We start from the raw sequence: 14,124 nt of genomic DNA on the forward strand, positions 1-14,124 counted from the left end.
CTTGCTCCAGGAAGCATATATTTCGGAATGCAGTTCTTCCAGTTTGTCCCTGGGATAGTATTACAGGTAGGCCACACCCCTGGGGAAACTCCCCCTAGACTGACCGGCTGCTTAGGACGCAGTCATGTGATCCATCATGGGAACCACCACTCACAAGTGGAGTCCAGCCAAGTTGACACATCTTCAACTATCACACTTTACTTGTTTAATCTCTTGTATTTCAAAAGAAATTGATTCAAGACATGCTATACTAATTCTGTGTCATTAATATAATCAATAAAACTCATTCCCAAATGGGATTATAACCACCGGCATAGAAGGTGGGCTTTACAACACATATTTTTTGGGGATAGAGTTTAATCTATAAAATTCTACTATTTGATCCCCCAACATTCATGCCCTTGTCAAATACAAAACACATTCACCCCTTAAATCAACTCCAAGTCCAAAATCTTACCTTCTGAATCATCTAAATCAAATATGTGTGAAACAATTAGGCATATTCCATTCTGGGGAAAAATTCCTCTTCATCTGAGAACCTGTGAAATCTAGAATGCAGGTTATCTGCTCCCAAGTACACTGATGGAACAGGCACGAGGTATACATTTCCATCATAATTTATTTTTATATATACTGTATATTTTATCTATTTGTCTTGCTTATAAGGTGCTCTCGTAAGTAGTGGTTAAGGCATTTAGCTGCTAATGTAAAGGTTGGTGGTTTGAACCCACCAGCCACTCCACAGAAGAAAGATGAAGCAGTCTGCCTCCATAAAGATTTATAGCCTTGGAAACCCCATGGAGGTCGCTATGAATAAGAATTGTCTTGATGGCAATGAGTTTGGGTGTTTTTTTGTTTTGCTTTGTTTTTGTATCTTGTTTATTGCGTTTATCCTTCCAACAGATTACAAACTTCATGAGGCCAGCCATTTTTGTGTGTCTTGTTCACCACCACACATCCAATACCTAGAATGGTAACTGGCATATATACTTGTTAAATGAATGAAGTACTGTCAAGAACTAAGACTCTCATTTTTGTCACATAGTTTATTACAATATTAATTACATTAACTTCAAAGTTCACAAAATGCACCTAATTGGTGAATTGAAAAGCATGAGCCAGAGGCTTCCACCATGGCTAGTGGATGGAGAAGTGGCTTAGAAGTTAGTTTCTGATATGGGTGATCTTAAGGCATTTTTCTTCCTTTATAAAGTAAAGGCATGCAATTATCAGGATAGTCAAACTTTCCCATCTCACAAAGCATCCACTACTCCACCAAAGAATCTGATTACTTCTGTAATAGAAAAAGAAAGTTTATTATTTCCCCTAGAACGTGTACTTGTATATCTGCATTTGCTATATTTTTCATTTATAAAAACTTTTAACACATAAAAATTGTAATACCTTAGTTGGGAGTAAGTTTTATCGCTAGGGTTTATAACCCAATAAACAATAATAGCAATCATGCTAGTTGTTGTTATTGAGTGATGTTGATTTTGTTGAGTGTTGAGTGTTGTTGTTGACTGATTCATAGTGACCTCATGTGACAGAGTAGACCTTCCCTATAGGGTTCACTTGGCTATAATCTTTATGGAAGAAGATCTCCAGGTCTTTCCCCTGTGAAGCCGCTAAAAAAGAGTAAAAGTTACAGTGCTTATATTGAAAATATTTTATTGTAATACCAACTGTTAAAGTAAATTAAAAATAATAATAATTACATTAGCTGTATAGATATCATGATTTCTCCTGAAAACTACTTATATGTCTTTGTAATTTACTTTAAAATATTTCATATCAATAGTTATGTAAGTTGTAACCATTGGAGGAGACTAAGTGAATGATTTGTGGCACCTCTCTCCATTTTTTCATGCAACATTCTCTGAATCTATAAGTATTTCAAAATAAAAAGTTATATTTAAAAAATGCTTCAAACAACAAAAAGACAAACAACCCAGTTAAAAAGTAGGCAAAGAATCTGAATAGACATTTCTCTAAAAAAATATACAAGTGGCTTAACAACCACATGAAAAGATATTCAATGTTATTAGTCGTTAGGAAAATACAAACTAAAATCACCATGAGATATCACTTCAAATCCACTAGAATGGCTATAAAAAAAGTTTTAAAACAAAAAAGAAAATTACGAGTGTTGGTGAGAATGTGGAGCAATTGGAGCACTATTGCATGCACATGGCTTGTAGGAATGTAAAATTGTACAGCCATTGTGGAAAACATTTTGGTGGATCCTCAAAAAGTTAAGCATAATAGACCAGTGGGACAGAAATAGACCCATCTATCTATGGTCTGCTGATCTTTGACAAAGGGCCAAAACCCATTAAATGGGAGAGAGATAGCTTCTTTATCAAATACCAAACCAAAACATGGTGCTGGCAAAATTGGATATCCACTTGCTGAAAAATGAAACAAGATCCATACCTCACACCATACACAAAAATAAATTCAAGATAATCAAACACTTAAATGTAAAACCCCAAGCCATAAATTTCATCAAAGATAAAATAGAGGCAAACCTCACACACCCACAGACACTCACTGCCATTGAGTCAATTCCAACTCATAGTGACCCTCTTTGGGTTTCCAAGGCTTAAATCTTTGTGGAAGTAGATTGCCTAGTCTTCCTTCCATGGATACTTGTCATGTCCCCTCAGACTCCTCTTGGCTGTGACAGTTTCTGAGACTTCCCTTGTTACTGATGTCCTTGCAATTTTAGGCAATACTAGTCAGTAATATTGTAGGATGCCCCTCTACTGGAATTTGTTTGATATTTTCCTCATGGTTAGTCTGGGGTAATGGGTTTTTGTTAGGAAGACCACAGAGGTAAAGTGCCATTCTCATCACATCATATCAAGGGTACATACTATTACCACGAAATCACTATTGATGTTGACCTTGAATACCTGGCTGTGGTAATATTTGTGAAGTTTCTCCACTGCAAAGTTATTTTTTTTTTTTTTCATATCAGTACTATTTGTAATAGTGAGAATGGATTTATGCTCTGATGGTGTAGTGCCTAAGGCATTTGACTGCATCCTGAAGGTTGGTGGTTCAAAGCCACCAGCCACTGCTTGGAAGGAAGGTCGGAGAATCTACTTAAGCAGTGACTGCCTCAGAAACCCAAGGATAGGTCGCTATGAGTTGGATCTGACTCTAGCAGTGAGTTTGGGTTTTTTTTTTTTTTTTGGTTCGGTTGAGGAGCAGTTAAACTGTTATATATTAAGACTTCCAGCCATTAAAACGGGATAGTTAATGGTTTCATAGAATATAAGAAAATAAAATTATGTATGCATGCTGATTAGAATTATGCAACCTAAAGTTAAAAGGGAATTTATGGAATTGTAAATGATTAACCAATATTACTCAATAGCTTATAGTCTCTGTGAGGATGTTTGAATTATTCTTTTTTAATCTGTTATTAAAAAATAAAACTAGCAGCAATCTTCATCTTCAGGTTATGCTTTAAATAAAACCATAATCAGAAAAAAATGTTTTTAATTTCTATATTCCCTTCTCCATTCTTATATTGAATGATGAAGTATTTTAAATGTTCTCCATTGCTATCAGGAAAAATAAAAACCAGAACAATGATACTGATAGACACAGCCCATTTTAAGTTGTAATCAGGCATAGTAAATATTGAGCAATGTTCCAGCCCATACCTGTCTAAATGTCTCCACGCCTCTATGAACAAATAGAAAAACTGGAGGTAAGAGATGGGCAGTCACAGCTGGGAGTTCCCTTTGTCTTCCTGCTGTGGGGGGGAGCAGGCAACCAGTTTCCTGGAGGAGAGGTCTCTTCCCTGGAAATCCATGCATCCAGACATTGAGCAAAGCAACTGGCTAAAAACAAAAGAAATTATTGCTTCAAGTCAACAGAACCCAAAGAACTATTCTAAAAACAATTTAACACATTTAAGATACAACCCCCATACAGCAGAGAAGGGAAACGACATGGAAGCGTAAGTCTGGTTGACAAATGAATTCTGAATGGTCCCACTTTCAGCTATCTGAAGACCTGAACTTTTCTTTATCTTAAGTGCATTACACAATATCCAATTCAAGTGGAAAACTGTCAATGTTATAGTAAACAGTAAAATTGTATTGGAAATTACTGTGTACAGTATGGTTTTGTTTTTGTTATGTGATCTGGAAGGATGTACACCAAAATATTATTAGTGTTTATTTTAAAGTAGTAAAACTAAGGGGCAGCATTGTTTTTGCTTTTGTTTTTCTGGTTTGGGTGAAAGTTTACATAGCAAATTGTTGTTTTTTTTTTTTCATTCAACAATTCATACACATTTTGTTTTATGACATTGGTTGCAATTTCCACAATGTAATAGCACTCTTCCCATTTCTCCCTGTATTTACCTCATCCTTCTTTCCTATCCCTTCCTGCCTTCTGAGCTTTATTCCTGGGTAATTGCTTCCTTTTTGATCTTTTATGGTTGATTGTTCTAATGAGTAAGTGCTTCCCTGGTGTTACTGTTCACCTTATAGGCCTGTCTACCATTTGGCTGAAACTCACAGGAGTGAGTTCAGTTCCCAGCTTGAAAGGTATGTAAGGGCCATAGTCTTGGGAGTTTCACCAGTCTCTATCAGATCAGAAAGCCCAGTCTTTTATGCTTTTGAATTTTGGTCCACATTTTTCTCCTACTCTATCCAGGACCTCCTATTTTGATTCCTTTCAAAGGCATCTGCAGCAGTAGCCAGGCACCATCTAGTTCTAATCTCAGGGTTATGGAGGCTGGGGTTCATGTTGTCCATCAGTGTTTTGATCAGGCAGTGACAAATGATCACTCAAAATTTGTGTCTTTCCACAATGTGAGGTTTATTAATACATAAGAATATCAAACCAAGGGTGGCTGACTCCACACATGAAGGATTTAGGCAAGCAAGAGTAGGTAAACAGAATTAATACTAATGATCCGGCATCAGGGATGAGTTTGTGGATAATCCCAACATCTGCAGTTCTTGCGATGAGGTCTCTAGTGATGCCTTCTTCAACCTGGTCTTTCTACTAGTCCTTATATACTCTTTAATCAGCATTTTCCCATCTTGTCTTTCTGTACCAGACTTGTTCTTCTGTTAGCTTGTCCACACCCTTGATTACATCTGTCACACCCTTATCTTGTCATCACACTTGTTTACTACCTATACTAAACACTTGTTCACTACAATTAGTCCTTTGCATTAATTGGACTTTGGACTAATTAGTCCTTTGGACTAATTGTTTCCTTGCATCTTTGATTTTCTTCATTCTTCTTTGTTCAGATGGGGATAGACCAATAGTTGCACCTTAGATGGCAGCTCACAAGCTTATAAAACCCCAGTCACTACTCACCAAAGGGGGATGTAGAACATTGCCTTTATGGACTATGCCAATTAAACTTAGTGTCCCCTGAGACTATGGTCCTGAGCTCCTAGACCCAAAGACTCATTCTCCCAAGGTGTTTGGTTATAGCTAAGAAGTTTTCATAACATTGTCCTCTGTATGCTTTAGTATATTCATGGATGTATTTGAAGCACACATAAATATGTATATAGAAATATCCTCTGTCAAACATGTATATATTCAGATGTAGTACCATTTGCCTTCTCACTCCCATTCAGCTTAGTGTCTGTCTATGCATCCACTCATAGATTATTGCCATTACTGTTACAGCCGGATTGTGTAGGTAATAGTACTTACGTTTGTTGCCTTTCACTCTTGTAATTCTTAAGCAGCAGTTTTGTTTTCCTCTATTTGTGTTATCCATTTTTTACAATAAACATGTATTAGTTATATAATTTTAAATCTTCACAATACATAAATATGTAAAACATATAAAACAACCTTTTATGAACTGATAGTTCTGCACATCTAAAATGTTACCATAATCGATATTCATAATATTAAGCACAAAGCACTTAAAGATCTTGTATCATTTTTTGAAACATAAGATTAAATCATTTCCTATTTAGTTTTAGTGCTGAGTATATTTAATTGTAGTTTGATTTTCTTAAAATTGTTAATCATGTAAAGTATATATGAGCAATCTCTATTAACTGGAATAAATTATAAATCCATTTTTCAGCCTTACTAGTTAATGAGAGTATTTATTGAGGTACCTTCCCATTAAGAAATACTGTAATGGGCAGTAATTACAAATTTTATTTCTCCCCATACAAACTTTCTCTTTCCTTTTAGGAACACCAACAGTCCATTACTTCAAAGCCATTTTCTACCATAAGCCATTATTTCAATGCTGAGGCTGTAAGTTTATGAGGCAAGGTTTCTCAACTCATAGTAAATAAAGACATAAAGAATTTTGAACCTGAGACGATACCACATAAAGGCTTCCACAATTGAATTTGAGTCAGACGTACTCTACAATAACAGAGAGTCTATTAACCACGACAGAATGAGTCCCTCTTATGCCCACAATGCTGGGATTGTCAGGTGATACTACTCCACCTAGTCTGCCTCGGTGCTTTTCCAGGTGGCTTTGAGGAAGCTTTTAGCAGGAAAACACCTGGACCCAAGATACCACAAGAAGGTGTAAGGTAACACACATAAGAAAGATACAGGACCGTGCTCAAGCAGCACCTAATACAACATCTGCTTGCAGATGGTTGTTTTTACCCTGAGTCTAGAGAATTCTTTTCCTTTTTCACAGAACCCAGACTTTTCATAGGATTAGGTATTTTAGTAATTTGTCACCTCATATAGATCCTTTCCTTTGCCAAGAATCTGGGAAACACCTTAAATAAATATAATGAAATACAACACTATGGGTGCAGGTAGAATATCAATAACATGAATAACTGAAAAATTCAAATAATCCTGAAATTATAATAAGTAACAATTAGACTTGAGTATCAACTGTTCTGTCAGTTCCTGACTAAACTCTACAGTTTGGCCAGTAAGACCAAAATCAGAAGAGGAAATGCCTGGGAAAGATCATCCACATTGGATACACTGCTTCTGGAAAAAATGTATATATCCCAAAATTTGACAAGTTGTTCTAGGGTTCACTTTCCCTAAGGTTTTATTACAGAAATCAGAGATTTTGTTTTTCAAATAATCCAGGGTAATACTTTGTGATCTTTCCATAATGTTGACACAGCTGACTGAAACCAAAGTGACTGCCGTTGAGTCAATTCCGACTCATAGAGACCCTCCTTGGGTTTCAATGATATGTTTCTAGGAAACAAAACTTACTTCATATGTCCCTGAGGAGGCCAGAGTTAAAATCTCTATTATGAAAGGATTTGAACTCAGGATAAATCAAAATCTGCCTTTTGTTCTTCCCCGGCCCCCACCATTTGATACTACACATTAGTAATGTGTATTTTACACTGACTACTCCAAGAATCTGAGCAAATTGATGTTATTGGTATGCTTTTCTCTTTCTTCCCTATTCCTTTATTCACAAATCAAGACCCACAGAGATTTCATATTTGGCATGCAACCAGTTAGGGAGGAAATTCTCAAACCAGGTGAAGAATTAAGGTCTTGATACCCAGTTAGTATCTAAACACTGTAAAAACATGCTCTTCTTATGAGGGTGAGTATATTACAGCCCTCTTAAAAAAGAAAAATCACACTCAAACAAAGACTTGTATACCAATGTTCACTCTAACACTGTTCACAATAGCCAAAAGGTGGAAACCACCTACATGCCCATCAACAGATGAATAGATAAACAAAATGTGGTACAAATATACAATGTAATACTACTCAACCAGTGTTGTTGTTGTTGTTAGATGCCACTGAGTCAGCTTGGACTCATAGCAACCCTATGTACCACAGAATGGAACACTGCCTGGTCCTGCACCATCTTCACAATCCTTGCTTTGCTTGAGCCCATCATTGCAGCCACTGTGTCAGTTCATCTCATTGAGGGTCTTCCCCTTCTTCAGTTGCCCTCTACTTTACTAAGCATGATATCCTTCTCCAGGGAATGGTCCTTTCTGACAATATGACCAAAGTAGTTGAGATGAAGTCTGACCGTTCTCACTTCCAAGGAACATTCCGGCTTCACTTCTTCCATGACAGATTTGTTCATTCTCCTGGCAGTCCATGGTATTTCCAGTATTCTTTGCCAACACCACAACTCAAAGGCATCAACTCTTCTTTGGTTTTAATTGTTCATAGTCCAGCTTTCATATTCATATGAGATGATTGAAAATATCATGGCTTGGGTTAGGTGTACCTTAGTCTTCAAAGTGACGTTTTTGCTTCTTAACACTTTAAAGATGTCCTTTCCAGCAGATTTGCCCATTGCAATATGACATCTGATTTCTTCACTACTGCTTCTATGGGTGTTGATTGTGGATCCAAGCAAAACTAAATCCCTGAAAATTTCAAACGTTTCTCCATTTATCACAACGTTCCTTATTGGTCCAGTTGTGAGGACTTTTGTTTTCTTTATGTTCAGGTGTAATTCATACTGAAGACTGTAGTCTTTGGTCTTCAGCAAGTACTCTTTACATTCAGCAAACAAGGTTCTGTCATCTGCAATCTTGATGCTGCATTCTTCATATAATCCAGCTTTTCAGATTATTTGCTCAACATACAGACTGAGTAAGTACAGTGAAAGGATACAACCCTGACGTACACCCTTCCTGATTTTAAACCATGCAGTATCCCCTTGTTCTGTTCAAATGACAGCTTCTTGGTCTATGTACAGGTTCCCCATGAGCACAACTAAGTGCTTTTCAATGTTTTCTTTTCAATGTTATCCATAATTTGTTATGATCAGCCAATAGGAGAAATTAAACCTTGATACATGCTACTATATGGATGGAGTTTAGCTAGGAACCTTTGGGGGCAGTGAGTTTATGCTAATGGGGGAGGACCAACTCAGAGAAGGAAGGTGAGATTAGTTGCACAACTTGAACAATATAATCAATGTCACTGAATTGTACATGTAGGAACTATTGGGTTGGTGTATGTTTTGCTGTGTATATTATCTACAACAACAACAAAATAAATAAAATTTTAAGAGGAAAAGGAAGAAAAATCAATGTAGTTTTCCCTTAGCCATCACTTTAGGCAAAACTATTGCTATAAACTGAATGAACATCCACTAGCTCATTTTTTAAGTCAATTTTAATCAGTTTTTTAAGTCAATTTTAATTCTTAAAACTCTGATCTAGACACTCTTATGTTATTTAGCAAGTTTTGAGAAGTCTTCACACTATCAAGGAAATGGGACTAGATCAGGACCTTGTTCAAGGATCATGGAATTAAATTCTTGTCCTGGCCCTGCATTGGTGGGCCTGGTCTCTTAGGCAATGGGACCTTTCATGGAATTGTGGTAAGTCATCTGACTCACTGAGTTCAAGTCCCGGTAGCACTTCCTTTATTGACACCCAAGGATAGGAGTTCACTGAAAAGGTAATTTTATATGTTTGTGGACATATATATAACAGCAACTATCTTCAAGCCCTAAAAGCTGAACAGCTATGATTCTAAAATGAGTGATGGTACAGAAATACATACCTGTTAATAGTTGTTTGATTTGGGAGTGTTCACTCTTCTCAAAAAAAGCAGGAGAGTGCACAGAATTAGATACTCTCAAAACAAAAGTTCTGGCTTTGGCCCCAGAAGGTAATAGAAAAAATCTCTCTCTCCTGGTATGTCTTATCACTTTCTTTTGTAATTGAAATATAATTTATATATTGTAATGCCTTTTTTCTTTTTTAAATACAAGTCTTAAAAGTAGAAAAGAAGAATTAAGTTTGGTAACTAGGAATCAAGAGGAAGTATTTTCATATCAAAGTGGCAAAATAGTTCAATATGTCAATAATTTTTAATCCAGCTCAGAGAGATTTCATATTGTCCAGATGAGTAGAATTTTGACAGGCTTACGGCATGGTTGACTTTAGATTTTCCAGATATCATGAGTGATAGTGACTTTACATACACTCCTCCTCATGAGTCTCACCCTCTCAGAGCTTGGCCTGAGTTTCCGTTCCAGGCCACACCAGAGATGCTAATTTGACAGTGTTAGTTTACATGCTTTCAATTAGACATAATTCTGTTCAATGACATAGCATAATAGCTAATGGTTGTTACAAAAAAAGAGATAGTTGAATAGCCTTTGAGATAGTTGAACAGCCTTTTTCTTTTGAAAGAGAAATCCAAGCATATTTTTATGTAGAAGCATAAGGGAAAATTTTGGTTTTGTCAGTAAATTTTGTTCTGATAATAGCTTTTTAATCAAGTAGAGAATTTCTTTGTCTTCAACATGGAGGGAGATTTAAAGTGAACTGTATGTTTCGAATAATGTTTAAAAAAATAATTTAAAAAAGTTGCCAATTTGCAACTTGCAATTCCAAATAGCTAACATTCATTATTTATTGTGTACTCTGTGTGGTGCAATGGATAACACATTCAGCTGCTAATTGAAAGGTTGCAGGTTCAAGTCCACCCAGAGGTACCTTGGAAAAAAAGATCTAGTGATCTACTTCTTAAATGCCAGCCACTGAAAACTCTATGGAGCACAGTTCTGCTCTGACACGCATGGTCACCATGACTCACAATCACCTCTACAACTGGCTGGTTTACTGTGCACCAGGCATTTTCTAAGAATTTTGTATTCATTTGATCCTCTCCAAAAAAATCTCATTTAACATTATCATTATTATTATTATTATTATTCCCATCTTACAAATGAGAAAACTAAGAAATTAAAAGACTTCTCAAGCCAGGGCTGGAACCCAGGCAGCCTAGCTTCATTGCCCATGTGCTTCAGTACTACATTCTCCTACCTTGCATAGACATTTGAAATCATTTGTTTGTTTAATCTCAGCTTTCACCTGCAGACACCAGCATACACACCAGCACCACTAAGCTGAACTGACTGTCACACTCAAAACCAAACTCACTGCCCTGGAGTCGGATCTGATTCACAGTGACCCCTCCTTTGGTTTCTGAGGCAATATCATTAGGGAAATAGATTGCCCAATATTCCTTCTGAGAAGTGGCTGGTGGGTTTGAACCATCAGCCTTCTGGTTAGCAGTCAAATGCCTTAGGCACTACGCCACCAGACCTCCTAAACTGTATAGGGATTGAATTTACACTCTTAGATTCAGTGCCACCATGAACTTAGATGGTCATTAGAGTAATGAAGTGATCTAATCTCTGAACCAGGGCATTTTAGAGCTGATAGAAAATAGAGTGATCCTTTTGGATCTTACCCAACTCTTATCATCAAAATCAAAACCTCTAAAACTAATATTTTCTTTCCTCAATGTAGACACTCAATCTTATCTGTCTTATGCAGCTAATTTGGTAAGATTCCTAATATTTCAAATATGACACCAAGATACTACAATAGTGCAAAAATGGCATAGGGACCTTGGACTCCCTCTAACTTCACAAAAACCGAAACCAAACTCACTGCCATTGAGTAGATTATAACTCATAGTGAACCCCATTGGGTTTCTGAGGCTGTAAATCTTTACAGAAGCAGACTTCCTCATCTCCCTTCCACAGAGCAGCTGCTGAGTTTGAACTACTGACCTTTTAGTTAGCAGCCAAATGCCTTAACCTTACACCATCAGAGTTCCTTCTAACTTCTCAAGGAATAGGAGAATCAAGATAATCAGCCCAAGGCTGATCCCTATGACCTGCCCCCCCCCCAAAAAAAAACACTGCCATCAAGTTGATTCTGACTCATAGTGACTCCTATTGGGTTTCCAAGGCTATAAATTTTTACAGAAGTAGATGGCCTTATCTTCCTCCTGCAGAGCAGCTGGTGGGTTTGAGCTGCCAATCTTCTGGTTAGCAACCAAATGTCTTACCCGCTATGCCACTAGAGTGCTTTGATCCTTATGAACTGGAAGTCAAATATATCTCTATCCTCCAATCTTTCTTACTGATTCTGACACCAGAATTATATTTCTCTTCCAGGTCTGATAATTTGTTACAATGGCCACACAGAACTCATAGGCCATATTCATGATTCCAGGGTTTATTAGGGAAGTAACAGGTTAATGTTGTAAAAGACTTCCTTAAAGTGTTGAGGAGCAAAGATGTCACTTTGAAGACCAAGATGTGCCTACCCCAAGCTATGGTGTTTCAATAGCCTCACATGAATGTGAAAGCTGGACAATGATTAAGAAAGACTGCAGAAAAACTGATGGATTTGAATCATGGTATTGGTGAAGAATACTGTGGACTGCCAGAAGAACAAATCTGTTTTGGAAGTAATACAGCCAGCATGCTCCTTAGAAGCAAGAAAGGCTAGATTTTGTCTCTCGTACTTTGGTCATGTTATCAGAAGGGACCATTCCCTAGAGAAAGATACCATGCTTGGTAAAGTATTGTTGTTAGGTGCCGTCGAGTCGTTTCCGACTCATAGTGACCCCATGCACAGCAGAACGAAACACTGCCCGATCCTGCACCAGCTCCATGATCCCTGCTATACTTGAGCCCATCATCTCAGCCACCATGTCAATCCATCTCGTTGAAGGTCTCCCCCTATTTCATCGACCCTCCACCCTACCAAGCATGACATCCTTCTCCAAGGAATGGTCCCTTCTGACAAAGTGACCAAAATAGGTGAGACAAAGTCTGGCCATACTTGCTTCCAAGGAGCATTTTGGGTGCACTTCCTCCAGGACAGATCTGTTAGTTATCTGTTAGGTAAAGTATAGGGTCGGCAAAAAACGGGAAGACCCTCAATGAGATGTATTAACACAGGGGCTGCAAGGATTGTTGCTGTTGTTAAATGCTGTTAGATTGGCTCTGACTCATAATGACCCTATTCACAACAGCACGAAACACTGACTGGTCCTGTGTCATCCTCACAATGTTTGCTATGCTTGAGCCTGTTGTTGCAGCCACTGTCAGAATCAACTCTGTGGCAGCTATCTCTCTCTATCTCTGACTTCCCGGTCCAAGGAAGTGCAATGACAGTAAAGCATGTATATCTTACTGAATGTTGTACTTCCAGCAAAACATAGGCCCATGCACATAGACAATGTTCCCTTTCTCTGTATTTTTGTAGTCTCTACACATACTTCTCTCCACTTATCTCACTGTGCTGGAATTGTTTATTTCTACTGACTCCATCCTCACATCCCTCTCCTGCTATGAGTTCTTTCTTAAGGAGTGTGTTGTTCAGTTTCCATGTGTTTACTCTTTTTCTGTTGATCTTCCTATTGTTGATTTCTAATTTGATAGCATTATGATCTGAGAAGATTCTTTGCAGTATGTTTTTAAATTTATTAAGGCTTGCTTTATGGCCTAACATATGGTCTATCCTGGAAAATGTTCCATGCGCACTGGAAAAGAATGTATATTTTGTTGTTGGGTGAAGTGCTCTGTAGATGTCTATAAGGTCAAGTTGGTGGATTGTATTGTTAAGCTCTTCTGCATCTTTGTTGAGTTTCTTTCCAGTTGTTCTATCTTTCATTGAAAGTGGTGTATTAAAGTGCCCTACTATGACTAGGAGCTCTGGTAGCATAGTGCGTAAGGCACTTGACTGCTAACCAGAAGGTTGGCGGTTCAAACCCACCAGCCACTCCTTGGAAGGAAGGTTGGGCAATCTACTTCTGTAGTAATACTGCCTCAGAAACCCAAAGAGGGGTCACTTTGAGTTAGGTACAACTTAATGGCACATAATAACAACAACATGACTATGGAGTCATCTATTTGGCTTTTCAACTCTTTTAAAGTCTGATTTATGTATTTTGGGGCTCTTTGATTGTGTCCACAGATATTTATTATGGTTATATCCTCATGTTCAATTGATCCTTTAATCATTATATAATGTCCTTCCTTGCTTGTATGGTGGTTTTTGTCTTAAAGTCAATTTGATCAGAAATTAATATTGCCACTCTTGGTCTTTTACAGTTGCCATTTGCTTGATATATCTTTTCCAACCTTTGATTTTTAGTCTATTTTTGTCTTTGTATCTAAGGTGTGTCTCTTGTAGGCAGCATATTGATGGGTTTTGTTTTCTTAACCAATCTGCAACTCTCCATCTCTTGAGTGGTGCATTTAATCCATTAATATTCAGTGTAATTATTGACAAGTATGAATTGGTTGCTATCATTTTGTTATGTGTTTTTTCATGGTGTCCCTGGTTTCTTTGTTCCATATTATTTTCT

The sequence above is a fragment of the Orycteropus afer genome, unplaced genomic scaffold (genome assembly GCF_000298275.1).
Source record: "Orycteropus afer afer isolate SDZICR_OR568_19922 unplaced genomic scaffold, OryAfe1.0 scaffold00235, whole genome shotgun sequence".
In the NCBI taxonomy this organism is placed as follows: domain Eukaryota; kingdom Metazoa; phylum Chordata; class Mammalia; order Tubulidentata; family Orycteropodidae; genus Orycteropus; species Orycteropus afer.